We start from the raw sequence: 6,950 nt of genomic DNA on the forward strand, positions 1-6,950 counted from the left end.
AAAAAAAAAAACCTCTGGGTTGAAGAGTGAGTTGGAGAGCTTTGGGGGGAGGGGATTCTGGAGTTTGGGGTCCGGATCAATGTGGCAAGTACCTGGCAAGGTGGGACATGTCCGCTGGGCTGCAAGCTCACCTGTACCCCAATCTGCTCTTGCCTTTGCTTGAAGTTTCCTTGTGCTCTGCTGCTTCACGGGACCCATCTTGTGCTCTGGGACCCTTGTGACAGACTGTTGAGAAGTCTAGGGTCTGGTCACCAAGGCAGAGCCACGGACGAGGTTTAGTTTAGTGACATAAGGTCTGGGCCCAGGGTGCCACTGGGTTTTCAGGAACCCAGAAGGAGCCCCTTGATGGTCTCAATGACTTAAAGACTGGCAAAGTGAGATGCTATTCATCGCGGTCTGCATCTGCCTGCTGCCTACGCTGCTGGATCGGCAACCAGAGCAGTTCAGCTCAGCACCCCTTAGCAGAACCCCAAGTCCATGCCCCCACACATACTTAAGGAGGACAGCGGCTCTCGAGCAATGGTTCTCTACCTGTGGGTGTCGACTCCTTTGGAGGGGGTCAAATGAGCCTTTCACAGAGTTCACATAGCGGATACCCTGCACATCAGATATTTAATTACATTATGATTCATAACAGTGGCAAAATTTCAGTTATGAAGTAGCAATGAGAATAACTTTATGGTTGGGGGTCATCACAGGATGAGGAACTGTTTTAAAGGGTCGTGGCCTTAGAAGGGTTGAGAACCACTGTTCTAGAAGAACCTGGGACTGTTGGGGTATCTCTACAGAGCTCTGGAACTGCCTTGAAGAGGCTCCGGAGAGAGGTCCTAGAGTGTCTTTTCTGTCCTTCTCCTGTGCTGTGTGACATTGAATAAGTCCTCTCCCCACTCTGTACCTTCAAATCTTGTCTACAGGAGGCAGGCCTGGAGGACAGCGATCATCAAGTAAGGTCAGGAAGGGTGACTCTCAGATCCTAGGTGTGCTGGCAGCTTTTGTATGTCAACTTGACACAAGCTGGAGTTATCACAGAGAAAGGAGCCTCCCTGGAGGAAAGGCTTCCATGAGATCCAGCTGTAAGATATTTTCTCAAGTAGTGATCAAGGGGGAGGGCCCAGCCCATTGTGGGTGGGACCATCTCTGGGCTGGTAGTCTTGGGTTCTAGAAGAAAGCAGGCTGAGCAAGCCAGGGGAAGCAAGCCAGTAAGCAGCATCCTTCCATGGCCTCTGCATCAGCTCCTGCCTCCAGGTTCCTACCCTGTGCCAGTGCCTGTCCTGACTTCTTTTGGTGATGAACAGCAATGTAGCAGTATAAGCTGAATAAACCCTTTCCTCCCCAACTGGCTTCTTGGTCAGGATGTTTTGTGCAGGAATAGAAACCCTGACTAAGACACTAGGCTATGGCACCATATAGGTTTTTCAAAATGCAACATCCTGCATCCCAGGAAACACAGGCCTGATGGTGGAGACAGGGTCATCACCAGCCGAGTCCCCAGGAAGTAAGAACCCTTTGAAGTCTCAACAGCAAGCTCATTGGGCTCTAACTCTCTCCCTTCGCTCCTGGGCTCCAAACAGCCTGGGCAGCTGCGAGCCCTCATGGCAGCTAGGGTGACCCTGTTCATCCTACAGCTGTTCTCACTGAGGGGAGGGGAGCTTTTGAGTGAGCCAGTCAAAACTCTGTGGTCAGTGATCATGTGAGGCTCAGATTGGTGGCACTTGAAACCATGGGTGTACACACAAACAGGGCTCTAATTAGTGGGATCAGAATCCATGAACAAGCATGAGACCTCCCTTATTCATACACACACACACACACACACACACACACACACACACACACACACACAAGCTGTTAGCCTGGGAGGTGTCTGTCCTACTTACTTCTCCAGTTCCAGTGTTGCAGACTCTAGGCCCAGGAAAAGGTTTTTTGATGTGTGCTGGGGTTTTTGATGACCTATGGCCTTCGTCGTGGGTAGAGCAGGCTCAGAAAGAGAAGACAAGACCTAGAGTGATGGTTCTCAACCTTCCTGATGCTGTGACCCTCTAAGGTATCATGGTGTGGTGACCCCCCCCAACCATAAAATTATTTTCGTTCCTGCTTTGTAACTAAGTTTGTTACTGTTACAAATCATAACGTAAGCATCTGACAGGAGGGATAGCTGATGGGACCCCTGTGAAAGGGTCATTCCAGCCCTCCCGTGGGGTCGCGACCCACAGATTGAGAACTGCTGCCCTGGAGTGTTTTAAATCATCAGTAACAGCAAAAAAACGAACACAGCCAATGGAGTGTAAGAGTGGCAGGGGCAGAAACTCCAGATGGCAGAGACTCAGGAAGGTGAGTAGCTGTGAAGTGCTAAGACAGGGAGTCCCGGCCCCCAAAGAGCTTCAAAGAGCCAAGTGCCAAGGGACCCAATAGCCTAGGAGCTTAGGGGCTGCATGCGCAAGCGCCAAGTTCCGGCCAAAAGCCTCTGGCCTGAGAACGCTAAGTCTCTGGGTCAAAGCCAGAGCTGCCATCCATCCCCAGAGGGGGTGAGTTAGAGTGACATATTTAGGGGTTTACACAAACAGTCCAAAAGCCACTGGCGGGCTGGCGCTCCAGCTGCTGAAGGGCTGGTCCCTGTGGACTGTCTCTACCTGATTAAAGCAAGAGGCCCTCAGCCCGCGATCCGTGACACTCTCTCGGAACAAATGCTCGTGAACAAGTACTTTTTAGCCACAATCCGATGAGCAGGACCCTAAAGTTCAAAGGCAGGCCCATCCATCCCTATCTCTTTCAACCCAAGATGGACCCTCTGAGTTGCCTCCCAAGCAACTGGGGGACCTCTGGCTGAGAGCCCAGCGATTTCTTCTTGAGTGGAAGGAAGAGGCAGGAAAAAGAGCCCTTCTGCTACAGAGAACTGGTGGATCGATCTGAACAAGAAGTATACACCTCTCTCTCCTCCTCCCACATTTTCTTCCTCTCCCTCCCCTCTCCATCCAGTGAAGGATGGAACCATACCAGAAGTGAATGCCTCAGCGTCAGCTGTAATACAGGTCAGATGCAGGCAAGTAGCATACACACATGTGCATATCCATCCACCATGCCCACCCTCTAACTACAGCAATAGTTCTCAACCTTTGGTCGTGACCCCCTTTGGGGTCGAATGACCCTTTCACAGGAGTCACCTACGACCACTGGAAAACACACATGTTTACATTATGATTCATAACAGTGGCCAAATTACAGTTATGAAGTGACAGTGAAATTAGTTTTATGGTTGGGGGTGTCACAACATGAGGGACTGCATTGAGACGCAGCCTTAGGAAGGTTGAGAACCAACCACTGAGTTTCAGTATCAGACCAGGGCCTGGGGCAGACCAGATAGGAATATTACAGAACCCGTGTGCCTAGACAGTCCCAAACCAATAGCAAAGACAGCATGAAGAAGGCTACCTGTCCCGAGACAAAGAAGGGTAGACAGGGCCCCCAGGAACCTAAGGCCTCTGCTCTCCCTAAAGAGACAAGAATGGGTGCAACTAGTCACCCAGCGTGTAGCACAGGCCGCCCCATCTCTCTGCCATTCTAACATAAAGTGGCCAGGCGGAAGGACCCTTAAGGTCATCTAAGACACATTCCCTTGTACAGACATCTGGGCTCCTGAGAGCATGTGCCCATACCAGGAGCCCAGAGGGTAGCATGACCACTAAGTGCTCAGGACAGGAGCAGCAGGGTGACGTCTGAGCCTGCCAGTGAAGACTTCTAGAGAGATGAGAGCTCAGCTACGACTGTGGTATGGAGCCAGAAAAGTGGGAGCCCAAGTGAAGAAACCAGGAAGTACAGAGCTAAAGATGAGAATAAAACAAGCCAGACCCAGGCTGGAGAGATGGCTTGGTGGTTAAGAGCACTGACTGCTCTTCCAGAGGTCCTGAGTTCAATTCCCAGCAACCACATAGTGGCTCACAACCATCTGTAATGGGATCCGATGCCCTCTTCTGGGCTGTCTGAAGACAGTGACAGGTGTGCTCATATAAATAAGATAAATCTTTAAAAAAAAAAAAAAAAGGCACAATGACTAAGCTAAGCCAGTGGTTGCAATACAGTTATTAAGTATCACCAAAAAGAACTTTATGGTTGGTGGGGGGTCACCACCACATGTAGGACTGTATTAAAGGGTCACAGCATCAGTAAGGTTGAGACCCACTGGGCTAAGTGCAAAGACTGTATATAGGAAGCCTACCAGGTGTGGGCAGGAGTTTGCCCTAGTTATTGCCCCCCCCCCAGCACTGTGTCTGTCAAGGTCTCTCTGTCCTGCCTGACAAGCTGGGGTCACCCCAAACCCACTGATCTGTGTCCCCCCCCCTTACTCTACGAGAGGCCAGTTAGAGAGCTACCTTCCCGGCTTTCATTATTTCCCATGTCCAAATTTCTTTCCCTCGCTTTTTTTCTTGCTAAGAGATAATTTTTAAAAGTGAGTCCCTGAGCTCAGCCCTTTCCAGCCTCGTTAATTCCGTGCCCTACCTCATTTGTTCCGAGGACCTACTTTCTCCTCCCAGCTGCCTCCTCCCAGCTGCCGCCCTCCTCCCACCAGCTATATTCGGGTTTCTGCTCCGTCCTTGGTAACCTTGTGCACCACTTAGAGTACTGCGTGTGTTTTTCTCTGCCAAGCAACTCTGGATACAAAGGAACCGCAGAGGTCAAGCATCTGCTCGCATCCAAACCCTTCCTCACACCTGAAATCAAGATCCCCTTTCCTGCGTGCCAAGCCCAAGGTGATCCGGTCTCAACTACAAGGGCAGGATGCTTGCTGCCCACACAGCCTGCAATGGACGCATGGTAGCTTTCACTAAGCCCAGCTTCTTCCAGAAAGAAAGAGGCCGCTGGAGACTCACCGTGCTCCCTTGACATGGATTCCCTGAGAGTGCTCTGTCTGAGTCTAGTCTCCAAGAAGAGGGCCCCTCACATCTTCCTTGGGCATCTATTGGACCTGATGTTCTTGGGATGAGCAGGACAGGGCACCAGGCATCATCCTTGCCTTGCATCACAACTGATACCAAGATATTCATCCCTGCCCCTTCTGCAGCCAGTGTGCTGGGGAGCAGTAGGAATCTAGGAACATCTTCTCTATGTGCGCTGGATATTGCCATGGCCTCTCCCTGCTCGGGAGCCACACAGCCCTCAGGAAGCATTGAAAAGAAGTAATGAGACACATGACAGCAGCCAGCCCTCCCCTGCCCTGTCCAGCATCTGCTTCTGCATCCTGAGCAATGCACACTCCCTCTGCAGAAGTACTTTGTCCCCTGTCCAAGGTGGGGAGGCTGGAGGGCTGTGACTTGAGCTCATAGGACAGCTGCCACATGCTTGGAGGCTGGGCTCCGGCCGAAGTTGCCAGCCATCCAGTCCCAGAGCGCATTTTTGTATTAAAGCCTTTCGGGCTATTGTTTGACTGGCTTTCAGACCCTGACAGTGAGTTTTCCATTGCTGAATATTGAGTCCAGTGTGTCCATCTGCCCAGGTGTCTCTGCTGTGGAAAGTCTTTAGAAACCTATCGGGGTTTCTCTTGAGAGGGTTGGCCCTTAAGGACTAACGATGCTAAAATTCCTTCTTTGGGGGTAGGGGGGAGAGAAAGTATCTATTCCTCCCTTTAAGGTTCCAACAAATCAAGGTGCAATACTATCACAATTCACTCAGGAGAACCAGAGTATATCTGGCCTATATACAGAGCAACCCGTCAGGGATTATAGGCGGGAGCCTGGGTGGCCTTAAAGAACTCCTCCTGGGCAGTCTTCACCTGTCACAGCTGCCTCCACCCATGGCTGTGCAGATAGAGTCGGTTCCCCTTGTCCTTCCACACATATATACTCTGGCACTTCCCTCAGGCAACGTGCAATCTGGACAGAATCTGATTGGGAGGAACGGATGGATGCTCGGGTGAAGAGCCCTGACCCACCCACCCCTCCTTCTATATAAAGGAATATCAATAGTCAACGGGCCAGCCATGATGAGAGTTTTCAAGAGACCCAGCAGACCTGAAGATGATGGTGGCTTGGCTCCGAGGATAGCCCTGCACAGCACTCCGACCCTTTTGCCTCCCACTCCTGTATCTTTTCCACCTCTCCTTTCCGCAGGGGTCTGTGGTCCTTGGAGGGAGTGATAAAGATGTCTGACTGCTCTCCAACTCCAGCAAAGTACGGAAACCTCGAGCCCTCTTGGCATCGGAAAGTCTCCGAGTATTCCTTACACAAATGAGGAAGAGCGTGAAGAACAGGAAAAATACCCAAACACACTGACTGCGGTGATGAGGAAGAACCATTATAATAGCGTTATAATAGCAAACACAAACGCAGAGGGGAGCATCTTAGCTGCCACATCACTTAATAACGCTGTGGCAGTTGCTTCCCTGCTGGAGCCTGTGACTTCCCTGGTCACAGGGCTTTGTCTAAGGTCCCAGCACCTGATGTGGCTCTCCCTGAGTCCAATCGAAAAGTTGCGTCTATCTATAAACGTGTAACACGCACTCACATACATGCATCACCGTTACACAAGCTGGTGCGTCTTTCCTGGTACTTCCATCGTGAAACGTGGCAGATCCAGCAACCTTAGTAGCAACTTCTGACAGGCACCACAGGAGCCAGCCTGAGGCGGGGAGACACTTTTAGCCCAGCCCGAGCCTTATTTCTCCGCCTTCTGCAAACCGCGCGCATGGTGCCTTCAGTGATAGGGCCTCAGCACCTGGCTCTGGAACAGAAGTGACAACAGCCTGTCTTGACCCTCCCCTAACAGTGGAATTCTCTGCAAACTTCTGGGATCTCCTACTTCCACACACACAAGACACCCTTGTTTACTCTTTAGCATTTACGGGCCCAGACTGGTGCAGAATTCTTCCAGTTGGCACCTATGTCTTACCCAGCCATAAAATTTCCACGAACGCTACAGCTACACCTGGCCTTGTACCTTCTGTAAACATACCCCGCCCC

The sequence above is a fragment of the Mus pahari genome, chromosome 9 (genome assembly GCF_900095145.1).
Source record: "Mus pahari chromosome 9, PAHARI_EIJ_v1.1, whole genome shotgun sequence".
NCBI classification, from domain to species: domain Eukaryota; kingdom Metazoa; phylum Chordata; class Mammalia; order Rodentia; family Muridae; genus Mus; species Mus pahari.